This window comes from Triticum urartu, chromosome 5 (assembly GCF_003073215.2).
Source record: "Triticum urartu cultivar G1812 chromosome 5, Tu2.1, whole genome shotgun sequence".
NCBI classification, from domain to species: domain Eukaryota; kingdom Viridiplantae; phylum Streptophyta; class Magnoliopsida; order Poales; family Poaceae; genus Triticum; species Triticum urartu.
The window spans coordinates 463,925,023-463,936,268 of record NC_053026.1 but is presented as its reverse complement, the minus strand read 5'-3'; the positions used below and the strand labels follow the sequence as shown (position 1 = coordinate 463,936,268).

At 41.3% G+C, this 11,246-nt stretch overlaps 1 long non-coding RNA gene across 24 annotated transcripts; it reads right to left on the bottom strand.

Annotated features, from left to right (window-relative positions):
• Positions 1 to 3,875: 3,875 nt before the first annotated feature.
• LOC125509865 lies at positions 3,876 to 10,226 on the bottom strand. 24 transcript variants are annotated; one of them, XR_007284263.1, is made up of 9 exons: positions 9,591 to 10,222; positions 8,663 to 9,493; positions 7,378 to 8,571; positions 7,031 to 7,201; positions 6,160 to 6,949; positions 5,259 to 5,371; positions 4,630 to 4,708; positions 4,281 to 4,536; positions 3,876 to 4,192 (listed from the first exon to the last, which is right to left on the bottom strand). It is a non-coding gene; the product is annotated as an uncharacterized LOC125509865 (long non-coding RNA). The 24 variants fall into 24 exon arrangements; XR_007284253.1 differs by having other exon boundaries at positions 5,259 to 6,949; positions 9,591 to 10,224; XR_007284262.1 differs by having other exon boundaries at positions 4,281 to 4,708.
• Between the last annotated feature and the right edge of the window lie 1,020 nt (positions 10,227 to 11,246).

Sequence of the window (11,246 nt, the reverse complement as noted above, 5' to 3'; positions counted from 1 at the left end):
TGATGCTATTGAGAAGATGCCATGCCCCAAGGACATCAAAGGTATAAGAAGTTTCCTTGGTCACGCCAGATTTTATAGGAGGTTCATTAAGGACTTCTCAAAAATTTCTCGGCCTCTGACTAATTTATTACAAAAAGATATACCATTTGTCTTTGATGATGATTGTGTAGAAGCATTTGAAATACTTAAGAAAGCATTGATCTCTGAACCTATTGTTCAGCCACCTAATTGGAATCTATCCTTTGAAATTATGTGTGATGCTAGTGATTATGTTATAGGTGTTGTTCTAGGGCAAAGAGTTGATAAGAAAATAAATGTTATTCAATATGCTAGTAAAACCCTAGACAATGCCCAAAGAAATTATGCTACTACTGAAAAAGAATTTTTAGCATTTGTATTTGCTTGTGATAAGTTCAGACCTTATATTGTTGATTCTAAAGTAACTATTCACACTGATCTTGCTGCTATTAAATATCTCATGGAAAAGAAAGATGCTAAACCTAGACTTATTAGATGGGTTCTCTTGCTACAAGAATTTGACTTACATATTGTTGATAGAAAGGGAGCTGAGAACCCCATTGCAGACAACTTGTCTAGGTTAGAAAATGTGCTTGATGACCCACTACCTATTGATGATAGCTTTCCTGATGAGCAATTAAATGTTATAAATGCTTCTCATACTGCTCCATGGTATGCGGATTATGCTAATTACATTGTTGCTAAGTTTATACCACCTAGTTTCACATACCAGCAAAAGAAAACGTTCTTCTATGATTTGAGGCATTACTTTTGGGATGACCCACATCTTTATAAAGAAGTAGTAGATGGTGTTATTAGATGTTGTGTACCTGAGCATGAACAGGAACAGATCCTACGCAAGTGTCACTCCGAAGCTTATGGAGGACACCATGCTGGAGATAGGACTGCACATAAGGTATTGCAATCTGGTTTTCATTGGCCTACTCTCTTCAAGGATGCCCGTAAGTTTGTTTTATCTTGTGATGAATGTCAAAGAATTGGTAATATTAGTAGACGTCAAGAAATGCCTATGAACTATTCTCTCGGTATTGAACCATTTGATGTTTGGGGCTTTGACTATATGGGACTTTTTCCTTCCTCTAATGGATATACACATATTTTAGTTGTTGTTGATTACGTTACTAAGTGGGTAGAAGCTATTCCAACTAGTAGTGCTGATCATAACACTTCTATTAAAACGCTTAAAGAAGTTGTTTTTACAAGATTTGGAGTCCCTAGATATTTAATGACTGATGGTGGTTCACATTTTATTCATGGTGCTTTCCGTAAAATGCTTGCTAAGTATGATGTTAATCATAGAATTGCATCCCCTTATCACCCTCGGTCTAGTGGTCAAGTAGAATTGACTAATAGAGAGCTCAAATTAATTTTGCAATAGACGGTTAATAGATCTAGAAAGAATTGGTCCAAGAAACTTGATGATGCATTATTGGCCTATAGAACTGTATATAAAAATCCTATGGGTTTGTCTCCGTATAAAATGGTTTATGGAAAAAACATGTCACTTACCTCTCGAACTAGAACACAAGGGATATTGGGCTATTAAAGATCTCAATTATGATTTTAAACTTGCCGGTGAGAAGAGGTTATTTGATATTAGCTCACTCGATGAATGGAGAACCCAAGCCTACGAAAATGCCAAGTTGTTTAAAGAAAAAGTTAAAAGATGGCATGATAAAAGGATACAAAAGCGTGAGTTTAATGTAGGTGATTATGTATTTCTATACAACTCTTGTTTAAGATTTTTTGCAGGAAAACTTCTCTCGAAATGGGAAGGTCCTTACGTTATCGAGGAGGTCTGTCGTTCCGGTGCCATAAAAATCAACAACTTCGAAGGCACAAATCCGAAGGTGGTGAGCGGTCAAAGAATCAAACATTATATCTCAGGTAATCCAATAAATGTTGAAACCAATGTTATTGAAACCGTAACCCCGGAGGAATACATAAGGGACACTTTACGGAACGTTTCGGACTCCGAAAAGGAATAGCTATGTGGTACGGTAAGTAAACCGACTCCAAAACAGTTTATAAGGCAATATTTCTCCGTTTTGGAATATTTAGAAAAATAGAAAACTAAGAAGCAGTACGGGATGGACACGAGGCCTCCACGAGGGTGGAGGGCGCGCCCTACCCTACTGGGCGCGCCCCCCTACCTCGTGAGCACCTCGTGCGCTTTCCGGACTCCGTTTTTTACACGACACGTATTTTGGTAGGTAAAAATTCATTATATAATCTCCCGGGGGTTTTGACTCCTGTATCACGCAATTATCCTCTGTTTGTGTTTCGAGCTATTGCTGCTACAGATTAGAGCAAGATGTCTTCGAAAGAGTCAGTCGGGGAGAGCCGGGTGTCTCACCCGACACCGGGATCAATGACAAACAACAATGTTAACCTCTTTGGGCCAGCAACGGAGGAAGAGATGGAGGCTGATTTGAAAAGGATAGATGCCATGGAAGAGGATCAAGAAGTCACTTCCCGCTTCCGAGCTGGATTCACAATGGGAGAACTGCAGAGCTCGGCTGTTCCAAACTCGGTTATCCCTTCCAATATTAGATTTCTTTCTTATGAGAATATGAAAAAGAGTGTCACTGGTTCTCCCGCAACTATGCAGCACCCTTGGGTGCAGGGAGCTTTGACTGTTACAGGAAAACTCCGAAAGGAAATAATGGACCTCAAGCAGCAAGTCAATAAGCTCTAGGAGGAGAATCGTATCATGAGGGGCATCATCGCCAAGAATATCACATCACCATCCCCGAAAAGAGAGACATAATCACATCGGTATGGGCACTCCCCTTGGCAACTGCCAAGCTTGGGGGAGTGCCCCGGTATCGTATCACCATCATTTTATCTTTACCGTTTTTTCTTAGTTCGATCCTTTTGGCAATATCTTGATCTAGTAGAATAAAAGTTTTAGTATGATCTAGTCGTGATTTTTGCTTTATAATTCCTCTATGTAATCGAGTCCATGAGCTATATAATAAAGATTAGTGTTGAGTTAAGGGCTTGATTATTTTGCCATGATCCTAAGGGAATAAAAGAAAAGAGAAAAAAATAAAAAGAAACAAAAAGATCATGTGAATCTTATGGAGAGTAATGAGCTCGCATAGAAAAAGTATGATGAATAAAAGTTGTTGAGAGTTAACAAACATAGTTTTGGTCATCGTTGCAATTAATAGGAAGTAATAAAGGAAGAGAGGTCTTCACATATAAATATACTATCTTGGACATCTTTTATGATTGTGAGCACTCATTAAAATATGACATGCTAAAGAGTTGATGTTAGACAAAGAAGACAACGTAATGGGTTATGTTTTCTTACATCTGAGATAAATTATATTGTCATGGATCATCCAACATGGTTGAGCTTGCCTTTCCCCCTCATGCTAGCCAAATTCATCGCACCAAGTAGAGATACTACTTGTGCTTCCAAATACCCTTAAATCAATTTTTCCATGAGAGTCCACCATACCTACCTATGCATTGAGTAAGATCCTCCAAGTAAGTTGGCATCAGTGCAAGCAATAAAAATTGCTCTCTAAATATGTATGACTTATTAGTGTGGGAGAAATAAGCTTTATACGATCGTGTGATATGGAAGAAATAAAAGCGACAGACTGCATAATAAAGGTCCATATCACAAGTGGCAATATAAAGTGACGTTCTTTCACATTAAGATTTTGTGCATCCAACCATAAAAGTGCATGACAACCTCTGCTTCCCTCTGCGAAGGGCCTATCTTTTACTTTTACTAGATGACTCGTTACGCCAATGGCGCAAGGGCGAATGGGAGCCAAGTATTGTGAGAATATTTAGACACCCAAGTCGAAAACCAAATGTGGCCAACACTCCCGCATCCTCTGCTTGGAAGCCGTCTTTACTCACCAGATCTAACATAGATACATAATTCTTCAAGAGCAAATTTCAGAGAAAATATAAAGCTTTGAAGGCTTTAAGTTGTACTATTGAGACCATACCACCGTATCTTCATTTAGTTTCTTTCGAAACCTAAAGGTCTAAAACGATGGTACATGTGAGAAGCTGTGAATCCACAACAAAAAACTAAACTAACTTCCAAACAAACATTTCATGTTTGGAAGCCACAAAGAAGCAGCCCAGATATCTCTCGTTGTAGTACAGGTACGTGTCCTTAATCCTGCATCCACAGCCCAAAAAATTTCAACACCTAAATCCACGAAATCTAACCGAAGGAAATAATGGCAGAAACATGCGTCGTGGCTTACGTCTCTGAGGACTTCTTGGCATTCTTGTGCAGGTTGGACACAGCAATCCTCGCTGCGAGCTGCAGAAGAACCACACAGGCACCTTCCTTCACCTTGCCCTTGGGGAGGAGGGGGGCAACACTTGCAGCGCCGCGACAAGGCTTTGCGAACGCCGCCGGCGAGAGCGCGCAGCGGAGGGCGTCGAGAGTGGCAGCGGCCTCCGCCTCGGCGCGGGCGTAGTGGCCGCGCGACTCGAGGCAGCACACAAGCAGTCGCGCTGGAGCAGCAGATGTGTAGGCAAGTAACAAAGATTGGTCAAAGGGAAACAAATTATCCAAAAGAAGAAAGGTTTTATATATTTTCAACGTACCCAGCCATAAAATCAAATGCTTCTTGATTAACAAAATGAACACACAATTAAGCGGGCATAGGAGGTGTACAATCATGTACTGACAAAAATCAGAGGGGTTAGATTATGTTCAAATGAGATAAATCATCAAGGTTCCAATGATAGACTACTGAACTCAATTTGATATATCTAATTTAATAGTGATAAAATTTGATGCCTGGAATGCACTATATGTCAATTTGAGGTAAGAACACATATTGTTTACCAACTTGAGGTAAGAACAGTATCTATATGGAAAAGGTAAACTGCAACTCTAATAGTGATAAATGATAACCTATGCAATAATAGTACTTGTTTCAGCAAAATAGCGACACACAAGCACACACACTAATATTGCATCAGCTACACGCCAACAAATTAATGACCAGGATGATAGAACCGTACATAAGTTTCACCTTCTAATGATCCCACAAAATAGATAGTGGTAGCTGACGATGTTTCAGTATTGTCATTACCCCATCACAATGTTATATATTTTGTTTAATAAAAGGCAATGCAGATATTATAATATGTATATCTTTTCCAGCTTAATTCTATTTTATATTTCTTATACACAGTCTAGAACTCGTATCCCCAGCAAATAGCCAAACCTGGAGCTTCACTGGGATGAAATAATGTCTGTTGCTCATTATCTTGCACAATTTCCATGAATGAGATCGTAAATCCAAATATCATAGTTCAGATTCATGTCCCGATTCTGATCCTACGAATTGCAATAAGAGATATTAGCTATAAATAAACATGCAAGACAAAAATGTCATAAACTTATCACACAAATTAGAATCTGCACCTGTACTAAACTTTTGGTTAAAATCATGGCAGTTTGAAAAGAACTACAACTACAGCTCATCGGCTTGAAATGCTTCGTGTGAGAAAATAAGAGTGATCTGCACGCATGTGTCTTCGACTACGCCACGCCGTCCATCGAACCGTTAGTGGATAGGATCAAAGATGAGACCCGAACGTTGGGAAAACGCTGGAGCCCAGGGGTTTCGGGTTGTCCTGCCCACAACCTGGGATGTCCATTGATAGGATGCATGACACTGTACCGCTCACCTCCTAGGAGGTCTGTTCTACCTTTTCCATGAAATGAAATGCAAAGGTCCTTTGTGTTTTCTCGAAAAAAAAGTGATCCTAGTTTGTAGGCTTCATAGAAATTCGATCAAAACGCAAGTGATCCTATGAGACCCAGCACAACATCGTTTCATGAGACCGATGCATCAATTGCACTGTAGTGTATCTACTATAGATAAATAACTGTCTAACATGATATTTTATTTTTTATTAGTGGTTGCAGTCTTGTACACCAAGACCTGCCATAACGTGAGTAATTCAGTTGATTCAGCTTGTTGTTCCAAGCAACAAATATAAAAATATGCTGACTGCAGGTTGATTTGCCTGTAGGAGCCTGTGGGGGTAAAGGAGGGGATTGCTTCTGAAGTGCAGCACCTAAAATCAGTGTGTACTCTTTTTGTCAAATCCCTTATTTACCTTCTGGCTCTGTATGTATCCTAAATACTTTCAAGCTAACATTGTGGTATTTGCTTCAAGGACATAAAGAAAACCAGGTCTGCTATTTAGGAAGAGAAGGCAAAGTCAGTAATAGAGCAAGCCGGGCAGGCACAAGAGCAAGTACTAAGACTGATAATGCATGAATGGAGAAATAAACTATAGTGCAAGCATGAAATGTGTGATCCTTGATTAGAACCAAATCTGTTATTGGATGCTCGACTTGGTACTGTGGAACACACAGAAAAGTTTGTAAATACATAGTACATTAGATGCCTAATATATATATAACTTGCACATCACACTTGATGGCCACATATTGATAAACCAGTATCAGTAAACTGAAGTGAATTCACCAAGTTTATACATTGCTTTCACATCATTACTCAAATAACTCATACAGTACATAGTCTCACAATATACACCACTTTATTTTGCAACATATTTCATTTTAATTGTAAGGAAAAGTGATCCGCATATTTGATTTCAATCAACTATGGTGCTCAAGGATTAATCATCTTAAAATACCTAAAGCAATCTGACCTTGTCCTTAGTGAGCAGGGGACCTACACCTGCAGTCTGCGTAGAAAAAGAGATCAAACAATCCTTATGGGCATACGGTCGAGCAGTAAATATGTAAACAAAATGTTATCAGTTCCCACAAAGGAACCAAATAATCCACATCCATCCAAGAAGACATGTCCTCGTAAATCATGTAAAACTCCGCATTTCTGTCAAGGGAGCCAACAAGTGATGTTCCTTCTGCATCCACCTGGAATTGACAATGTGGTCATTGTCTGTACTAAAATTCAGAAAAGTAAGGCCACACATGTGACTGAAACAGAGTGTGGACCTTTGTTTTTGGCAAGCTGCTTGCCTTGCTCTCGTTATCTAAAGCAAACCAGATGAAGATGCAGCAGTTCTGGTGATGTCACCCCGGCGCGGCAAAGATCAGCCCGCTGATTGAGCAAGAGATGCAGGACCAAAACTCTCAGGGATTCAGAGCAAACTGACCTCCCACTCACTGCATCCAGCACAGAAACAAGAAACTTTTAGATTGCGACCTACCAAATTATCCATCCAAACATCCAGTCATACAGAGTCATTCAGATATCAGAAAATTATTAACCATTAGGTAACGCTGTTATTGTATGGAGGAAAATAAGATAGGACAGTAAGGGAAGAGACTCGAGCACTCACATCCATGGCGAGGGTGGGGTGCTTGGGGAGATGGGCCTGCAGCATCCACTGCTAGGAGGAGGACGAAGCTGAGGAAGAAGAGGTACCTAGCAGTGGTGAAGCAGGGAGGCATCTCCATCTCGAGCACGACAGGGAGGCCGAGGAAGCCATGGAAGCAGTTTTTTCTTGGTGCAATCTGAAAAATAAGACTTCTTTTGCTGCATTGGCATATTAGGATTTAGTACGTTACAACTTTGCAATGATTGACATCAAAGAATGTGATGAAAAACCCATCGTTCCTACTGTACTAATTAATACCAGGTGTCATCACAAGTCATCCGTGAAGTGTTGTAAAGAAGCAGGTAGTAGCAATCTTTTGAGGAAAGCAGGTTCTTTTCAAACACATAGATGTGGTTGATCTGCAGGCGGAAAGTCGGAAACATACTGGTACAAAAAATTATGCTAGCCACTAAAATTTTAATCATACAAAGACTTGGCAGACTGAATCCTTGACCTCTTGCTTTTTACTTTCAGGACCTTCTCCAATTTTTTAGCTTTTCAGATGGCCGTGGTAACTGCTTTCATTTTCCTCATATTTTTTATCCTTCAAGTTCTAGATAAAGAGACAAGTGATCAGATAAAAAAAGATTCATTGTACATACATGCATATGCCAAGAATATGAGCCCCGAAAAAAAGCACACTCCAAGGCAAATAGGTAAGCCATAACAGAAGGAAAGCACGAGCGCATACTTGGGTGCCACTAATTCACTTTCAGGAGCACATCGATGAACTTTAACCGGAAGCCTTGTAGGGGCTAGGAGAATAAAGAATACCATAGAATAATAATTTTTTCCACTTTTTAGTAGCATTCCACACAATTTTAATAGGAAGCCTTAGTCATGGTCTGACAATGAGCAAAAGAGTCTGACAATTCAAATATCTGATCTTAGCTTTACACATATGATGGATTAGGAAGATGTAACACCAGTGACATATTTACTTTTATCCATACCAGTACTACAGCTGACCTAGAAAAAGTTATGGACAATCTATAGTGCACTGTGACTATTTACCTATTCCACTTGCTGCTTCCTTCCTATTTTTTGTTGGAACATAACACCAAGGCATCCACTGCTTTCTAGTTTCAGTGCAATTTAAAATCAGACTGAACATAGATGCATTTATTCAGAAATTATGAAGCAAGTGAAGAGCGCCTAAAATTTAAGGAAAATGCAACCACTGTCAGCAAATAAATGGTCATTAATATTCCAGGTAATAGCCGCAGAATGGAAGAGGACGATTGACCTGGGCTTGAATGGAGGCAGGATAGCATTCTGGATGACCGTCCTGAGGCGTCTGCTTGGCGGATCCATGGCATATTCAATGCTGGTCGGCATTGTGGAGCGGTGCCATAGGGAGGGTGCCGATTAGAGATCTGCACAGCTACCCGCGCGCTGGGTGGACCGGCAGCCCGTGTCGGCCTGAAAGCAACCGGCGATTCATGAACATTTCATTTTCCATGACCATGAAAAGATAAACGCGGAGGTGGCCATAGCTGGTGAACAATTTTCTTGTTTGATAGTCGTCGTTGACACATAAATGTGCAACACAAACTGAACCCATGACACCATAGAAACATAAATTCAGGAATAGATGTCATTTCCTTTTTATCTTTCTCTGAATTTATCTTTTACCTCTACCAGTCCATACATATATGGTATTTGAGCGCAAATAGAGTAGGTAGACGCAAGCATATGCACACCCAATTCGCAAATAATTAGACTTGTTACAGAGAGAAGGATACCTCTGCAGTCACGACATTGCAAATACACAGAGAATCATATATATGCCTCTTTTCCATATAATGTCAATGTGTTTCATATAAAGTAATTAAACAACCTGAAAGTAGCAATGTGTACTGACATAACAGAGAAACTCCAATCACTAACTTTGATAACACATATCAAAAGGGTGACAAAGAAAGAATTAGGCCACATCAGGGGTAGAATCAACCATAACATCAAGATCAAACTGTAGCAGGAAAAGACGTGGCTGAGAGAGAGTTCACATGTTCCCCATCACCGAACTCTTCGTCAAAATTCTTCCTCCTCTTTTCTGTCTCGGATCTTCACACATCTTGCTTAGACAAACAGTAAACCAACGATTGAAATCAGATCATCAGTAACTAAGGTGAAATTCGGGGGAAGAAGAAGGCGAGACGTAGATGGGCGACCTAGATTGAGGACGACAAAGAGGGCTGGCGAGCAGCATCCGGCACATGACGAGGGCGCCGTCTGGACCTTCGGGCTCGCTGCACCTTCCCCAGTGACGTCCTCCTCTGCTCCTTCCCCTCGCTGTCGTCCTCCTCTGCTCCTCGGCAGCGACCTGGGACCGGTCCAGAACCACATCCCACAGCGGCGGCTAATGGAGGATGGGGAGGCTCGCTGCACCTTCCCAGTGACGTCCTCCTCTGCTCCTTCCCCCCACGATCGTCCTCCTCTGCTCCTCGGCAGCGACCTGGGACCGGTCCAGAACCACATCCCACAGCGGCGACTAATGGAGGATGGGGAGGCATCGTCCCGCAGGAGGCTGCCGGAAGAAAGACACGAGCGGCGGCGGCAACCATGCGTTGGGGCTTCGAGGTCAGAGGAGCAGGGGAGGAGGAGGCGGCGAAGTGGTGGCGAGCAGCTGGGTGGAGAGCGAGAGGAGGCGGCTGAGGTGCTGCGGGAGAAGGCGGCTAGGGATCTGCGGGCTCGGGAGGAGGAAGCGAGCGAGGGGAAAGGGAGATGAGAGAGGATGCTGGACGCGGCGCTCGCGACCTTATCCCTTCCCCTCGTCGCTACAGTAACACGCGCACGAATAAAAGGAGACGTGGTCATGGCGGCTAGTTGGGCGCAGTCCCTCAGGGGTTATATGTTCAATCTCCTACATTACATAAGAGTTATGGTGATCTTCACCTTTTTTTTTTACATTTTATCATTTGGCAAGCACGGTATGTTGGAAAGATCCTGGTATATATGGCTAATTGGATGTGAGTTTTCATTAACTATTATTGTTGACATTACCCTTGAGGTAAAACGTTGGGAGGCAAAACTATAAGCCCCTATCTTTCTCTGTGTCAGATTAAAACTCCATACCCATAAGTATTGCGTAAGTGTCAGCAATTGTGAAAAACTATATGATAGTTGAGTATGTGAACTTGCTGAAAAGCTCTTATACATTGACTATTTCCTATGTTATGATAAATTGCAATTGCTCCAATAACTGAGATTATAGTTTGTTAGTTTTCAATGAAGTTTACGATTCATACTTGAAATTGTGATTGAATTATTACTCTAGCATAAGAAATCATATGACAAGAATTATGTAAGTTGATGTTCTAAGAATGATCATGATGCTCTCATGTTCGTATTTTACTTTTATCGACACCTTTATCTCTAAATATGTGGACATATTTTTCGATTTCGGCTTTCGCTTGAGGACAAGCGAGGTCTAAGCTTGGGGGAGTTGATACGTCCATATTGCATCATGCTTTTATATTGATATTTATTGCATTATGGGCTGTTATTACACATTATGTCACAATACTTATGCCTATTCTCTCTTATTTTACAAGGTTTGCATAAAGAGGGAGAATGCCGGCAATTGGGATTCAGGGCTAGAAAAGGAGCAAATATTAAAGACCTATTCTGCACAGCTCCAAAAGTCCTGAAACTTCACGGAAGACAATTTCAGAATATATAATAAATATTGAGTGCAAGAAGTTCATCAGGGGGGCCACACCCTACCCACGAGGGTGGGGGCGCGCCCTACCCCCTGGGCGTGCCCCCTACCTCGTGGGCCCCTTGGTGGCCCTCCGATGACCATCTTCTGCTATATGAAGTCTTTC